This window comes from Opisthocomus hoazin, chromosome 5 (assembly GCF_030867145.1).
Source record: "Opisthocomus hoazin isolate bOpiHoa1 chromosome 5, bOpiHoa1.hap1, whole genome shotgun sequence".
Lineage (NCBI taxonomy): Eukaryota > Metazoa > Chordata > Aves > Opisthocomiformes > Opisthocomidae > Opisthocomus > Opisthocomus hoazin.
In genome coordinates, this window is record NC_134418.1 from 9511794 (window position 1) to 9528871 (window position 17078).

Genomic DNA, 17078 nt, shown 5'->3' on the forward strand with positions numbered 1-17078 from the left:
GTATAACACCAGAATTTGGGTACAAGATCCACAAGTATGAAAGCTGCCTCTTTACATTGACATAAGTGTCGTTTCAAGGGTAGGAGAGCAGAGAAAAAATGTCATATGCAGAGCCCGTAGAAGATACTGAAATAACATCTTGATGTTAATGAATTATGAGGAACCAAATCATAGCTCTGGCTGAAACCACTCTTCCCCAGCATTCGTTGAATGTACTCCTGATCGGTTGTGATCACACACAGCTACTGTGAAAGAACAGGGAGATAGCTTTGACTGGAAGCTTGGCATCCCCTCATTTCAGCAGTAAAAGGGCTGGATCTGCTATTTTTGATGAAGTCGCAAATTCAGTTAATGAAAGGGTATGAAACCCCCCCCACCTTTCTTATAACTCATGACAATTTTGTCTCAGGCTTCAAAATAAGAAAATAAGAGATAATTTGTTTTTAAGGAGTCCATAAAATAGACAAATGTTCAGGTTTCAATGATGCAAGAAAATGTCTTTTCACAGGCATTATTTTTTGCAGGGCAGGGGGAAGGCGAGCTTCTAATCTGTTTATACTAGGATTAATATTAGGAGTGAGTTAGTTTTTCCAAGGTTCAGCAGAGCATGAGGGGGAAAATAAAACAAAACTTATTTTCAGGAATGTTTACCAATGGGTTCTGGTCATGACTTGTATTTTGAAACTTGGGAGGCCGGTTCTTTGAGCCCCACTGGTAGTGTTTAACTTTAGGATTAGGAATTATTGAGTTAGGTTCATTAAAATAGCTAGGTTTTGTCCTTCGAAAATTTAAGAAAACATGGTGTAAGCCTTGGAAGCGAGGTCTCTTTCTGGCTAACAACAGTCTCATTCAGCTCTAAGCATGCGGTTGTCTTTGTTTTAGAAACCTGTGTTAAAATGAGGGTAACACTCCCCATTCCAGCAGAATCATCAGCTCTGTTCTCAGGGATTTACATAGCTCTCAATAATGCCGATTTAAAGACTTGAGCTTTCTACTGAGATACCAGCATATTAAAACTACTGTAAGGGTGATGGGGGTAAGTTTGAAGGGGAGGAAAAAAATGCCAATGCCACAGACAGGACAAGGCTGGCAAAGGGCATCTCTGAACTCTCTGAGCTGAGTAATGGATGAAGATACTGAAATATTCCCCCAAAAAACCTTGAGGAGAGACCGCTCCCAGGTGTCAGCATGAGGATGCTCTCCTGGGAACGCAGGAAGAGGCCAAAAGCTGTTGTCCCGCTGCAAGGGGTTCTTCTACAAAGGGCAAACTTTATTCCCATGCCCTGTAGCAGGCGGAGGACAAGGGTTCCTTCAGGAGCAAACCTCACTCCTTGAGCTTCCCGAATGACTTGCAGCAGTCTCTGTGGCTTTGTGCCAACTGCGTGGTGGAATCTTTGCATTTCCATCCTCAGTAGGACCAGTTCTGCCTTCAGCAACTTTAACGTAACTGAATTCAAAGCAGCTGCCCCATCATAGCACAGACTAGGACCAGCCCCAGCTTGTCTATGTGTGGTTCAACTCACAAATTAATTAAGAAGAGTCCCTAGCAGATTTTAATTTTAAGAAGAGTTTTAGAAGTTTGGGTAACTGCAAAGAAAATCATGCTCTCCTCTGGCATGGGTGTTTTACAGCAACTCAACTCTTTTTTTAAACTGCAGCCCAACCAGCTGACTGGAGCTGGCAGGAAGACAATGAATCCATTTTACGATGACTATCATGATTTCAAAATGTGTTTTGGATCTGGCTTGGAGTGAAAACAAAACCTTCTGAACTTTTTTGTACGGTGAAGTCATGTCAAGACCATTTTTGCCTGGGAAGGCTCTGAGGTTGCCTCTGTGGTGTAAACTGCAAAGGCAGCTTCATTGTTGCTGCTTGAGGTCAGGTGGCTGCTTATTAATCTGAAAACAGCAGGTCAGAGGTGTGCAGGTAAACCTGGATGCCTTCAGCCCTGGATACAGGACAAGCTGGTCCCTACACCAGAGGTTTTCTGCTAGGTGGAACGTCTGCTGTGACTTCTCTCGTGAATCCTCAGGAATAACCCAGTTCCTCCTAACAATGTAAGGTCACAGTGACCTTGGATTTCTGTGACAACAATCCAGCCATGGCCAAAGAGGGTTGGAACCCCAATTCCCAGCCTCACTTTTGACTTTTACAGATGCCACCAGTTTGCTGATGTAGATACCACTCTTCTCATGTTTCTGCACTTAGATGGCAAGGATATTGCACTGTACAATAAATAAAAAGAAAAAAGAAAGAAATTAGCTTATCAGTCTTGAAACCATCTATTTTTCCTTCCTTGGTTTTTTCTGCTTCCGACTGCTTTGCTTTATTCATAAAGACATATAAGCTCAGTGACAAATGCAAACCCTGGTCCAGAAAATACCAATCCTAAGTTATTTTTTTCCAGGCAGAGACCCTGACTACTTTGGAGTAAATGCCTTATTTGCACTCATTGGTGTATGTCAACTCTCACATAGTTTCAGACCTGCCAGGAATTACACCAGTATTGGATTATAGCATACTTGATTTTGAAGAGAGGAGAAACTATGCTACTATAATCATTATTTAAACCATATCCTTTTGCTTTGTTGAATGGCAGGCTCCCATTCACACGTAGCATATCATGCAGAAACAAAGAAAGGGGCCAGGTTTGGGAAGAATACTTTTTTTTTCAGCTGAATTACTCATTTTTTTGCATAAAACCCCATGATTTCAGCTAGAGAAGGGGCAGAAGAAAATTGTGGCATATATTTATTGACCTTTCAAGCACAGAGGTGTCCTGTGAAACATGACCCCGCGTGTCAGGTGAAAGCACAAAGCTTCTCCCAGGAGAACTTTCATTCTGAACACAAAACAATAAGAAAAAACATGGTTTTAGTATTTTACTAATGGAGAAATAAACCAGTGAAAGAGTGGGTGTTTTATCAGAAATGTGTCCGTCTGAAAAGAAAACTCTGGGAAGGCAGTCAGATTCACTAACCGCAAGCTTATCTTTCTTAGTTTTTATCTTTCCAAAAGATTTCACATAATAATTTCTGCCATTCTGGTTGATACCACATTAAATGGAAAAAAACCCCTCCTTGTCACATAAATTACTAGAGCAGACCTGTCACCATTTACCCGTAAGGATGCATTACTTGGTTTTCGTTCTTGACAATATCGTGAAGTTCACGAAGTCCGCATGGTTCCCCCATCCATTACCTCCACTTATCTATTACTGGCTCTTCCTACCTCACGTACTGATTATTTCCATACATTGCTGTAGAGCTTATCTTATATGCTAGGACAAACTAGGTGTGCAGAATCAAATACAAACCTGGTACCAAATCAGCTGGACATCAAGGCATTGTCCAAAGATCGGGCTTTGCAGCAGGCAAACACCAAATGCCCAACAGTCCTTCCACATGTAGGTTAGTTGTTTTCCCATTGCCCATCCATCTTCTGTTTTCTTCTTCAAACATAACTGGACACCTATAATTTCTTGGCCACAGAGTACATGGTTTGTATTTGAAGACAGCCATTTGTCATAAAGATGACGGATTCATGTAAGCATCCAGTGAACTCATACTGTCTTCTTCAATGTTTATATTCACTTATTGTGCTCTACTGTTCTCAAATAATTACATAACTAGACACAGCCATTTCAAACAGCCCTTCAACCCACTTCAGCCTCATGTATAAACATTGGCGCTTTATACAGTCATTCTGTGCTACATTTGTCTACAGGGCAACAGTTTGCTGTACCGTATTCATTTTGTGAGATGATTCATGCAGCAGTTAAGACTCAAAGTGCTTTTGATTTCCTTGCAAACAGTCTGTCTGCCTTCCCTGCTATCTGTAGCCCAAGATCTCAGAAGGGGGTTGCCTGGTATGGTCTGTGTCCAGAGTCCTGCTAATAAATCACTGAGCTGCAAACAATGGGCACAAACAGATGCCAGGCATCTGGACCTCTTGCTCCATCACTGCAGGCACAAAGTCTTCAATCATTTCTTTTAAACAGGTCCAATTTCAGCTCAAGCATTCGCTGGTAATGGGTCAGATGCTACAAGGCTGCATTAATATCGTTTCATGCCCAAGCAGCAACAATTTGTGTCTCATTTTGGGTCATTAGCTTGGGCTCAACACTACCCTGATCATAAATGAAGGAAGATTGAGTCTGACCACAAAGGCTTGGTGGCTTTCTGTCCTGTGAGGAGCAGTCCTATGCAGTAAAATAAAAAAGACCTGAAAACCAGCCTGCTCCACAAAATGATGCAGGAAATCCTAGCTCTCGTGGAGACAATGCTGCCTCTTTGGAAAAACTTCAGGTATTTTTAAAAGAAAAGTGTGTAGGATAAGTCACCATCCAACTCCCCACTGGGCTTTTGGGCAGGGAGAGTGGTGAAATGGTCCAGTAGAAAAGTGTGTCACCCCAACAAGCCTGTTCACCTCGCAAAGTAAAAAGTGCCCGGAGGCAATGAATCCCATCACTGCGAGCAATTACGCACTGTGGATAGCAGAAGGCAAAAGCGTCATGTAATTCCAATTAAAGCCCATTTTAAACATTGTTATAAGAGAAACCTGATCCAGCATCTTTGGCATGGGGAGAGATTCATGTCTCTCCACCTCCATCCTGAAGCAGTGCAGTTGTATCTCAAGGGGAAGAGGATATTGCACAGCACTGGCCCGTATTCTTGCTTGAAAGGAAAGCAAGGAAGAAAAAAAATCCGGGAAATTGTACTTTTTTCTCCCCAGATATGAAGGAATTGGCAGTTCTCTCTTTCCTTTCGCTGACAGGAGGGGCTGTAGTCTTTGTTCTTTGAAAGGGAGAAAGACGAAAACCTCTGGCCTGAGTAAAGAACATTTTTTTTAGGAGATGTCTCTCTCTCAGTGACACATCCCCTTATTCTGCATAAGTACAAACACACGCACCACGCACGCACGCGTATACACACACACATACACTTTCTATTTCATTAAAAAACATTCTGGTAGCAATCAAAGGCAGCTCATAAATGTCATATTTTGAAAAGCATAATGCACGATTCTCTCTTTAGAGCAGTTTTTATGACAAACAGTATACCGATGTTTGTGTATCATTTCTAGGCCTATAAGATTACTTTTTATGGCTCTTAGGCTAATATCTGAAAAGTAGACTACATTTTCATATGAAATTCTTTCACAGCATTTAAAGCATAATATTCTTTGCCAGTCTGCTCTCCCTCTCCTCCTTTCTTTTTCTATGTAAAACCATGTAACAAAAAGCAAAGTGCTTTTAAGAAACATACCTCTGGCTTAGAGCCAAGCCCTCTTTTTCTTTTCTTTTTTTTTTTTGGTTTTGCCAGTTGAAGCTGACAGATATCTATAGCAAACAGTTAACATATATAAACATGTCAGATATAAAACAAATAGAGTTTGAAAGAAAACAGAGAGCTGGAATGGTTTATGCTGCAAGACAGCGTTGGTGCAATTAGTGGGAGCAGGGTGTGGGGTCTTCAGGGCGGGTTTGGCAGGTCTATCCAAGGTAGAAGTACCTTTCTTCTCTACTCTGTCAAGGTCTGTGTGGATGGCAAGGAAAAAAGACAGGCCCCCAGTGTCACAGCCACCATCTGGTATAGATGAAAAGAAAGCATAAGCAGTTTCTTGTGACGACCGGTGAGGTGGCATGTATGAGAGACATCTGCAGGCGTGTGTTTCTGGAATATATTTCACGGGTCGAATAAGCTGGATCATTGCTGAAATGCAACCGCTTAGAGGTCTGATCCTGCAAAGCTTCCGTCAGATGCTGAGCCCTCCTCCCTCCGCTCCAGCAAGGCTTTCCTCCGCTGTTTGTCATTGCATGGCAGTTAATGTGATTATAAATGAATGAGACTGAATTAATTAGAGTTAGGAAAGAAAATATAGCGGCAGTGTGTTCTAGTGCTGTGTACTGTGAGCAGGCTCACAGCACCCCATCAGCAAGGAGTCACCCCATCAACAGAGTCACCTGTAAGATCATGGGATGTTGACCTTGGAGGGATCCACAAGGTTGGAGCAAAAAATGACCAAGGGTTGATGACCGGACAGGAAGCAAAGGGCATCCTGCTTGGCTCTATGCCCTGCTCTGCTGCAGTCTCAGGGCCCTGTCTCTTCACAAAAGAAGTTTTCACTGTTCACTCCCATCTGATGGGGCAGAGGTGTCCCGTGAGCCCAGACTTGCCATTTTTGTCATTCTTAGTATCAAACTGAATGAGGAAATTATAGCCATTTTAGCCTGCCTGACAAGTCAATGAATAGGATTGGCATCCTTAGACAGCAGGTCAGGGTGGGCTTTGGCATCCAAAATGCCATGGGATGAATCCAGGCTCTGCTGTGCCTGTGTCCAGAGGATATCCTTCTTGGTGGGTCCTATAAAGCAATGTAGCACAGACCAGACACCAGGGTGGCTCCCGGCCATTGAACCCTAACAATAGGTTAAGAATAGACTAAACAGATAATTAAACAGATTAATTCAGTTCTCAAACAGACTAGGAGTGCAATTAAATGGACTCAGATTCTCCAGGCTGGGAAAGACACCGCTGAAGGGAATGTGATAGTGATCACATGTTGGCTGGAAAATATGAATAGAAGATGACTGTTCACTGTCTCTTCTAATGCAAGAGCTAGGGCACATCAGATGAAACTAGTTAGTGGGAAGTTCAGAGAAAAAAGGAAACAAAATAAGAACCATTTTCCCCAGTGTGTAGTTAAGCGGGGGAACTCTTTGCATAGGGCTAAGAAGCACACATGAGAGAAAAATTATTTAAGGGCTATTGAAGACAAAGATGCCTACCCTGGCTCAGGGCAGAACCAGTGCTGTCGGTGGCTGGCTCACACTTCAGCATCCACAGGGGAGAGAGGCCAGGTCTGCTATGGGATGGAGGACTGGATCGGCTTAGGACCAGCACCTGAATCCCACCGAAAGAGCTTAAAATTCACATTTTAAAGCACAATCAAAAAGTCTATTAGCAGCACTGGTGCTGCCTGTATCTGGAAGGGAAAGCACGCACCTCCATGTGCTCGGAGTCCTTCAGAGAGGCCAACCAGCAATACCTGAATATCTCAGGAGCTGAATCTCCTCGAAAAAATTAACACTGGGATAAAGAAGGAATTTGTCCTTCTGATGCCTCCCAGTGACTCAAATAAAACCTTTTTTCTTCTGTGAGCGGAAGAAAAGAGGGATTAACGACAATGATGGGTAAAATTCAAACACTTTGCAGGTTTTTTTTCAATTTGGATAAATCTAAATCAGATCTGGATTGGAATTTAAGCAGTACACAGATTTCAGAAAATGCCTTCCATCAAAGTGATCTCCCATGTCTCAGATTGCTTTTATTTGATGCAGAAATAAATAAAGATGGAAAAAAAGTTTTTGACCTCAAGAATGTGATTAACTAATAAAAAAATGTTTTGTAGAAAAATATTTGTCAATCATGTTTTTAATTTTTACAAAAAAGGTGAGATTTTCTGAAAAGTCTTTTTTAAAAGTTACATTTTTTCTTCCCCTTCTTCTTTCCTTCTTTCCTCTCTTCCTTCCTTCCTTTCTTCCTTCCTTCCTAATTGTTGCGTTTTTCTGCTCATTACTCCCTCACCCTATTCTGCCTGCTGATGAAAAAAGAATGAGAAATGTTTCTAAACCCTTAGAGAAAACTGCTGTTCATTTAAACCTACAGAAAACAATAGAAGAAAGAAATTTAAAATGTGAAACTTCATGCAAAACAAAGCTTCTTTTTTTAATGCCTCGCTACCTGAAATATGAGGGGAAAAAAACCCCTGTGCAGAAATAATTTGGAAAATGGGATGCCTCTAATTTTGCCTTCCTCACCTCAGGAATAGGAGATTCAATAGGTCTCACCCAGCTTGAGGAGGGGCAACTGAGACATCATATGCTAACGGATAATATTAGAGGTGCCTTGTTACTTGGTTAGATCTGCTTTTACAGAAACACAGGAAGTCTGCAGCAGAAGAAGGATTAAGAACAAGCCTTAAATGAGTGCCCTGTCCCACCCCCCAGACCAGCCTCTCTTATTACTTTCTTTTTCCCAAGAGAAAACACTCACTGTTGACAGGGACAGCAAAAGGGAAGGTAACCCCAAAAGCCACAGAACTATTCTGGGGAGATGAAGCAGACATTGCCGTCCAAAGCAGAAGCAGCATTGCAATTTTCATTTTTTTTGCCCTTCAAATATTTTCATCCATAAAAAGGCATGGGACCTGCCAACCCCCTCCAGCAGCACAGATGGTCCCAGTGGCAGTGACGTCTCCTTTTCTGAGTCCTTTTCTGGGTCCTTTTCTGGTCCTCTGCTGCACAAAGGTCCCCCTATCCTGGGGCCAGATCCTGAGCTGGTGCACGTCAAGGCAATGTCGATCAACACCAGCTGAAGATTTGCCCCCCCAAGATTAGCTGTTAGCTTTGTAGCTCCGGTTTTGGGGTGGAATTTTCCAAAGCACTTGTTTGGTACGTATATGTAACAGAGCAGGAGAAACTGCACAGAAGATTTTATCCCCCTCAACAATGTAACATACACAAATTCAGTCATATATCTTAACTCATGAGAAAATCACCAAATATCAAGAGAAACTTTGTCAACTCAGCAGAGCAGCTCATTCTGGCAATGTGCTGCCAGAGCTGCTTACACTGAGTACCTTGCGAAGAGGCTTCAACCCCAAGGCAAACTTCTGTGGAAGTTTTGTGAGAGCCTAGACCAAAAGAAAAGCCAGCAGCAGACATCTGCAGGCTTCTTCTGGGCCAAGGACAAGAGATGCTGGTATCTATCGTATGAGGAATAACTGCTGGACTTACTGGGCGTCATGGCTAGCTATGAGGAAACCCTCACAGCTGCCTTATCTCAAACGCAATTGCTTGAGGTTCCTGCCTCTTCCAGGTTCATCATCTTCTTGCATGAAATCTCCTTTAAGAAAAAAATAGGGGATGGTCAATCTGCAGACAGATGAACTGGACTGGTCATTTAACACTCACAGTAAACCAGGGCACTATTCAGAATTGTATCTCAATTTCTCACAGATTTGCCTGTCTTAATAGGAGCAGGTAATGACTGTAGGACATGGCATGCAGCTTCCAAGTTCTGGGCATCCACAGTCTTGTTCATAAACATGTTGTGCTTGCATGGATATTTTTTTTTTTTCCAGAAAATATTGGCTTGACTTAGCCTGAGTTGCATAGGACAAATTCACTGCATTTAGGATGGAGCTTTGTGACTCTGAGTTCAGTCTCACTTGGGACCACCAACATAATAATTTGTCCATGAGCTCGTGGGCAACATTGGCTTAATATGCTGTAAGAGACTGGGACAATTCAGAAAGCAGACAAGTGAATGCAAGGGAGAGAGGAGGGACATGTGGCTACGGTGGGATCTCCACCGCCACCAAGCATGACAGCTCAGGCTGCTGAGGAGCCACCGTTCCCAAGAAACCGTGGAGAAACTGAGCTGACAGCTTTCTCCCTGGCGCCGGTCGCTGCGCCTGTGCCAAAAAATAAAGTGGTCTAGGAACCGAGCGCAGATGAAGCTGTGCTTTTATTTACTTTGCAAGTATAGATGTGACCGACATGTCTCAGCCCTGAACTCCAGTTCAGTTGAACTGGAGCCTGCGACAGCTGGAGGAGAGGAAATGAGCTTGCGCGGGTATTCGGCTGCCGGTGTCTCCTTTCAGCTGAAATTAATGTCAATGGTTGTTGATGCTACAGGTCATTTCCTGTCTGCCCCCTTAAATCTGGAACTTCAGTGGATTTCCCAATGGTAAAGAGAGGTCTGCCCAGCTTTTCAGGCTTAGTAGTGTTCTTGTGAGCGTTGGGTGGAAATTTTGAAACAGGCTATAACCCATATCATGCAAAAGTTCAGAAAATAAATTTACAGGAGTAGGAGAATGGGCTATTTGCATGTGGTGCTTCCTACATAGCAAGTAGCAAATATCATCTATGGACAGGCAAATCAGAGTTTGCTGGCGTTGTTCTCAAGTACACAAACAAAACTCTGATAGCTGGAAATCTTAATGTCAGGGATCATGATGTTGGATTGCTGCAAAAGATCAAGGGCTTTTCCAAGGGCTTTGCCGTCACCTTAGAGGCTGATCTTGGCCTCTGGATTATCTTCCAAAGCTGTTCAGGAACCCATGGACAGTCACCACTGACTGCAAGGTGAGCCAGGCCTCCAGTTCATGGGTGTCGACTCTGGGCTTGATGCACACGTGTTGTCTCAGTGCAAGGAACACAATGATAAGTGACTGTGGGAGACTTCATGGGGAGCTTTGTTTCTTGTAATCCGGTACCCATTTTCTGGGAATATCTCCTCATTCAAAACACATGGTGAATTCAACCACCACAATGGGAAAAATAGCCATGTTTAGAAAATTTTGGGAAGCACTAGTCCATTTAAGTGGCAGCTGTTCCCCTAGCATTTCCCAAAGCTTCATATATTAATTAACCCAAGACCTCCATGAGACAGCTGTAAAGCTGGGCCTGGGAGCTCTCTGCAGTAGTGCCCAGTGTTGCACAGACGTTGTCTGCTTGTGTGCAGCACAAAGTTGTAGTTTTGGAGTAGGAAGGCCAAAGTCTGCATCCCAACACCACTGTAAACGCGGAGTGGCCACTCTGAACCACTGAGCAGCCATGAGGCTCTTGACTGCCTGCAGACTGACCTAGTCCAGCAGGATACTAATCTTTGTTCGGTTCAACTTTCGTGCTTCTCTCTGCCTTTACTCCATGAAATATTCTAGGCATGTTCTTTTCTCAGCCCTCTTCTACCCATTGCCTTCCCGCTGTTTTAATGGTTCTTCATAAAATTTCCTCTATGCTGGAGGCGCTTAACTGAGGCAGTTGATCCTGTGGTGCACAAATTTACTGGGGAGAAGTCCTTCCAGGGGGATGAACCATGTCTTTCATTTCTTTAAAGGAGCCCCTTTCTCCCAGGTTGCCGTGGAGGAGGCCTCCAGAGTGCAGCTGGCAAAGTTTAGTTCCGAAATTTGGGTGAGGTGAATGTTGCTGCCCCACAGATGTCAAAGGGAGTTAAGTTTGCATGGGACCAGGAGGCACTTGTGAAAGCACAACCCGTTCTACTGATTCCTTTGTTTGCTCTGCCATGACCATACAATGAAGGCTGGGATCTCTCTGTGCCAGGCACCACATAAAAAACAGAGGGAGAAAGTTTTCTCACCCTGGAGTTTGCAGTCTAAACAGACAAAGGAGTACTGCAGAAGAGTGAGCAGAGTTTGGTTTGCAAATATTATGTTAGCTCCCTGATTTCTTCATGGTTTGTTGGGCAGCAGATGCATTGCTTTCTTTAAATGGTTTGGAAGGGGTATCCGTGCACGCCTGGGAGTGGAAGAGGATCTTGTCTTTATGGCAAATTTGGCATGAGGAGATGTTCCCAATTAAATCTGGGCATAATCAGATGAGCACTCGCATTCCTAGCAGAAGGATTTCAAACTGAATTGGTTTAATTTGCTACATACAAAGGATCACATTCATTGTAAAATGCTTTTATTCCAGAATCATGGCATCTCTACGTGGAGTTTTTCAGGGAGAGCTATTCTTTCTTAGATCTACCGCTTCCCTTAAACTAAATTAACTTCCCTGGATAGAAAAGTGTGTGTGTGTACGTAACACAGAAGGGGCCGAGGGAAAAGCAGGAAGGGATTAGCTGAAAGGAAAAACAAAGGAAGGGGCAGAGATATGGAGGGGATAAATCCGCTAGCGGGAGAGAAGGACAATGAAGAGCAGCTGGAGGGAAGAGCCCATCAGGCCAGGACCTGAGGCAGAGGGATCCCCCAGTTGAAGGTAGCTCAAGGCAGCTGCCTGCTGTGGCTGGCCCTGGGCAGGCAGCCCCGGGGGAGCGGAGGGCAGCTCTGCCCTGTGCAGAGTTTGAGGACCTTGGAGTCCCCTTCAGGCTTTTCTCCAGGAAGTCCTCAGCTTCTGGAGGCAGCATTTGTGGGGCAGGTCATCTCTGGACTTGTTGTTTATTTTCTTTAAGAAAATGAAGTTTCTCAACTGAAGGAAAATGTTTTTTTATGTAACAGTTGTAAACAGCTCCAGTGTATTTGATGCACCACTGCAAACTGTTGCTTATTACACTTCTGGAGTTAAAGGCAATGAAGCCAAAAACTTCTTAAAGCTTAAGCTACTTTAAAAAAAAAAAAAAAAGGAGAATCAATAACTTCCTTGCTAAACCAAGTTTATCATTACTGCTAAACAGGGCAGGGCAAATTCTCCAAATTCTGGCCCACAAGAAGCTGGCAATGCCGCCTGCGTCCTCGCCGCCATAATGCTGTGCCACGGGGCGTTCATAAGGGGGATGTTCAGCTCTGCTCTCATTTTACAGTGCTGCTGTTGACCCCGAAAGCTTTTCAGGTCTTGTGGCAAATCGGATGCTCCAGTGCAGCAAACAGGCTACTGTCTTCAATTCAGCCATCCCTCCTCCTGTACAGTATATAGCTCCCACAGCCAAGGGGAGTGAAGACAGCACTCTGTACTTGAGGGTTTAAACCTCTGCTTTGCCATAGGCTTTCTAGGTAACCTTGGGCAAGTCTCTGAGCCTCAGGAAACCCCGCTTCCATGCCTACTTACCAGTCCTAATGCTTCCTTACCTCTTAGCGGTGTCTCAAGGAGGTCAACACCAACAACCGTGGGAAGCCCAGTCCCGTAGCAATCAGAGCTGTGCATATTCCTCAGGTGGTTCCAGACTGCGATGGCACTGGTGATATTTTCATTGTTATATTTCCTGAAGTGTGCTCTTTAAAGAAGAAACAGGAAGATGCAGTACTTATCCTAGACTGTATCACCTGCACACCCTGGGCTTTGTCTAAATGAACAACACTGCTTGCCAGATTGTATTTCCTGTGAGTAGGAATTGTGCTTGGTGTGACGCAAAGCACAGCCAAAGTTCAGTAAAAAAAATAAGAGAGGGAAAGGAATAATAACATTTTATGCATGAATTCACAGAGAAATAAAATGAGGCACAGAGTTGTTGAGCGGGTTACACAGCAACAGTGTTGAACATTGAACCCAGGGGTCCAGCTCTGACAATCTCATCCTGATTCAACTGCTAGCACACAATGTTTTTTCATCTTTCTCTCCTATTGCTATACACAAGGACTTTTATCCAAACAGTGTAATTTTCCCATTAATCGGATTTTGGAAATGTGGAAGATTTGAAAAGGAAAAGAACCAAAAGCTTCAAGGATGAGAGCAAGCACCAAGAGAGTTCAGAGAGGAGAGCAAAACAGTAAAGAAAATAGCTCTCTGGTCGTGCATCCCGATCACCTGCAGTCAGTAGCCCAAAGAAAGCAGTGCTTGCTATTGCTGATATGCACAACTCCGGGGATGCTAAAAACAGGTTAGAAACCACATGTATCTTCCTTGTCTGTCTGTCTGTCTGTCCTTCCTTTCTTCTGAAAAAAAATTAATTCCCTATTCAAATACCAGCACAAGTGTAATGAGGATTTTGAGTCAGTCCTTAGCGTCTAGAATCAAAGGCTATCAAGCCAACTTAGACACCTAAAGGAGACAACTTAAACACTAAAGGCGCTAAGAATGCCGGGGGCAACAATTTACTCCAAGATCATAGCAGCACCTATTGTTTTCCTCAATGCCTGCAGAGTACGGCAGTCCCGTAGGACGAAGGAAGGTTACATTAAGATCCCTTAGGATTCATCCCACATCTCTTGCTTTTCAAGGCAGCACGATATTTTTGCAAGATATTAAGATATCTCCTTCCCTGAAGTTTTGGGTAGGGAAAAAACTTGGCCACAGTGGGACAGTTCCCCCCCCCCAAGGCAGGGATGTCTTCTAGGATGAGCTGTGAGCACCCAGTCCTCCCCAGCAGTGCAAGGAAGCCCAGGAGTTGAGCTTAGACACTGGGCTCTCCTGAGAAACCAAAAGTGCCTGAAATACCAGACTCTCAATACCAAGTCCTGTGGCTCCTGAATCCCTTGATTTGGACTCGGCCTAGGTTGTCCTCTAAGATTTAAGGGCAAGTCTGAGCTCACTGGCAGGAATTTCACCATTGGTCTTCATAACAACAGGCTCAAAAAGGCAGCAACCCAGTCAGGGTACATATATTATTGTAAGCGGTGTTGTACATGTTGTACATATAGGATCTGCATTTCTTTCAGTGTAAATTAGATGAGGAAAATCCTGGAGGCTGTTGTGATCCTGCCGTTTGGTTTGACTGGAAGTACAGGTGATCCTCTAAACCTGCTCCAGGAACTCAGAGGACCTGAGTTCTCCTTGCTGGTGCTGCACATCCATGATCAGGACTTGCTCCCAGGGCCACTGGAGATGCTACATCCAAGTGACTTCACTTTATTCATAAAGTAGGTTTGTATTCTCCTACGGAGTAGTTCACGCTCCAGTGCTGTCAGGTAGCATGTGGTCTACTGGAGGTCCTGACACGCAGTATGTTGTGGGCAACCATTCAGACAAGCCTCTCCGAACTCGATCTTACACTCAGCAACCTGGGCTTGCTCCAGCTCTCCTGCAGGCCTCCTGTGTGGCATTTGAAAGTGTGTTTATCCACCCTGCACCTCAGTTCTCCCTGCCTGAAAAAATGGGAATCATTTTCTTATATCCTGAGGGACTGGGAGGTTAAGTTGTTAGGGACTGGAAAATGCTAAAGCTAAGGGCCAATGAGGTATAGAGATGTTGTTTCAGTCTCTCTTTCTGTTATTAAAGCATGCTCCGTGCAAGTCAGCTGCTCTTATCAGCGTAATACAAAAGCAGATGTGTGAGATGTGCAGTTACATTTTTAATGTTACTTTTTACTGTGCTTACATTTTTCTTTTCTTTGTGTAAAATTATGACCTTTTAAATATCAAATAGACTATATATTATTACAGAACAGTTGCTCGGTTTCTTATGAGAAACAAATATGTTTTGCATTATATTCGCCAGGTGCATTCCATAAAGGGGGCGTTTATGGCAGAATCATATATATTTCAATAAAGGCTTAGTAGTTTTATGTCAGAGAGAGGTAGCCCTGAAACCAAAACCATACGTTTCAACTTCACTGAAATTGCTTTTTTTGTCTGAAATAAGGTAAACCCTCAAATGGGAACAAAACACGTTGGGCATTATGTAGGTTTTAGCGAGAGTCACTTATGAGTTAGAGCTGAAAAAAAAGTATTGATCATTTAGAAGGGATTAGGGAACACTGGAAAACATAATAAAATGCAACAAAAATAGGCAGAGAGTTACATAATACTACAAAACCTGAAAGATTATATCCATGGCCCACACTTTTACTGTTTGGAATCTTTCTTGGGAAAATGGTTAATTAAAGCTAAGCCATTCACATGGTAATTTACAGCCCCATTTGGAACTGTGAATTCTGGAGCAAGGCTGTGCATCAGAGACTTACAGCACAAAACTACTGTACAGACATTGTTGGAAAAGCTCGGCTTCTGCTGTCTTGTGTCTATTAATCTAGTATCTCTGTGTATACAATTCAAACCATTTTACAAATATTTGTCACTTGTAGGAGGAGATGGTGCCAAGACCTAGCTTGATACTGCAGCCTTAAATAACGTGCCCCAACACGGAGCTCTGAATTTAAAACAAGCTGCTTGAAGAAGGAGGGGACAAACTGTCTTTTATGAAATATGAATAAGCCTTCAATCTGAGGCCAAACACAGAACGAATCTTTGATATTGAAAAATCTGAAGAGCAGGAGAAGATTTTGGTTTCTATGCATTTTCCATGACTTCTGCAAGCATTTTCCACCATCACAGATTTACTCAAGCATCTTGTTTCATCACTTTCTTACACCCGCCTCATCCTCAGAATCCCAGGGATTTCCAGGAGAAGATTAAAAAAGGTGGGTAAGTTCTGTCTGGGAGCGTTCTGTTCTCGCATCCTTTCCCATCAGGAGAAACAAATGAAACTGTCTTATTTCAGGCAAGTTTAAAAAAAAGGCGTATCCATTACTTATTGAGAACATCCATGGCAGGTAAGAGACAAAATATTCCGTTTTAGAAGGGATACAAACTCCTGCAAATCTGAGCGAGAAACTCCCACTAGCAAAGAGAGTTGTAGTTTTTCCTACGCATAAATTATTTCATGAGCATTTGCTGTGCGTTTCTTGCATTTTCCCCTGCAGGTCCTGGAAGGGGCTGCTGTCAGACAGAGGATAACTCCACAGATATGGTCAGGCGTTGAACTGTCACGACAGAAGTCTCTGGGTTCGTTAATATACCAGGCTGACACTTCAGGCTGATCAAACCAGTAAGCATACAGCATTAGTCTCGAAATAAGTCAAGATACTGTCTTTGACTCATGCCAGGCAGCAGACACAGCAGCCACAGCAGTCGATGCCTTACAGAGTTAGCTCACTGTGGAGAAGAAAAATCCATGTCCTCGCTGTCTGTAAACCAGAGCCAACCCTGGCACATCAACACTGTCTGTAAAGAGCAGATCCTGGAATAAATTATTCCCTCAGTCACACTGAGCATTTTTTCTTTTTTTATGCTGGAAAATGCTGAGCTCTTCTTCAAGGAGGAGCCCAGAAGCAAGCCACAATGCATTTGGAGACAGTCAGAAAGGGGAGACCTGGAAACAACTAAAACCAAGGGCATGAATGCTTTTATTTCTTAGCATGAGTGGACTATATTGCCTTCTGATGCTGTTCTGTGGTCATTCTCTCTGTTGACTTCGGTCTCTGTTGAACTGATCGTTGACTTTCGGAATAGTTTACTATTCCACATCTGCAGATATCTTGCACAATATTAACTTTCAGCAGCCTTGGGCCAGCATGCCCTTTGTGTGCCTGGTACATTCTGCTGGCCTTGAACCGTGACTGTAAATAATGAAGTTGTGTTGACTCAGTGTTTATTTTTGATAAATCTCAACCCCCCCCCCCTTTTCTTTATGCCAAATACCTCAAAAATTTCTCAAAGTCTTTAGCCAAGTCACATCCAAATAAAACATCTCTTTGCTATTAAAACTGTCCCAATACTGTGTCTATTTCTATGAGAGGAGTTAGCAGCTGGCAAGAGCAGTCACAAGTTTCTGTCATTGCGATAGGTAGGAAAATTGATGTGCTGGGTACGTTTCAGTGCTGGGCACACAGGTA

General features: G+C 43.4%; 1 long non-coding RNA gene across 1 annotated transcript; it reads left to right on the forward strand.

Annotated features, from left to right (window-relative positions):
- Positions 1 to 15546: 15546 nt before the first annotated feature.
- On the forward strand, positions 15547 to 16949 carry LOC142361532 (uncharacterized). The gene is made up of 2 exons (XR_012764154.1): positions 15547 to 15824; positions 16107 to 16949. It is a non-coding gene; the product is annotated as an uncharacterized LOC142361532 (long non-coding RNA).
- Positions 16950 to 17078: the final 129 nt, after the last annotated feature.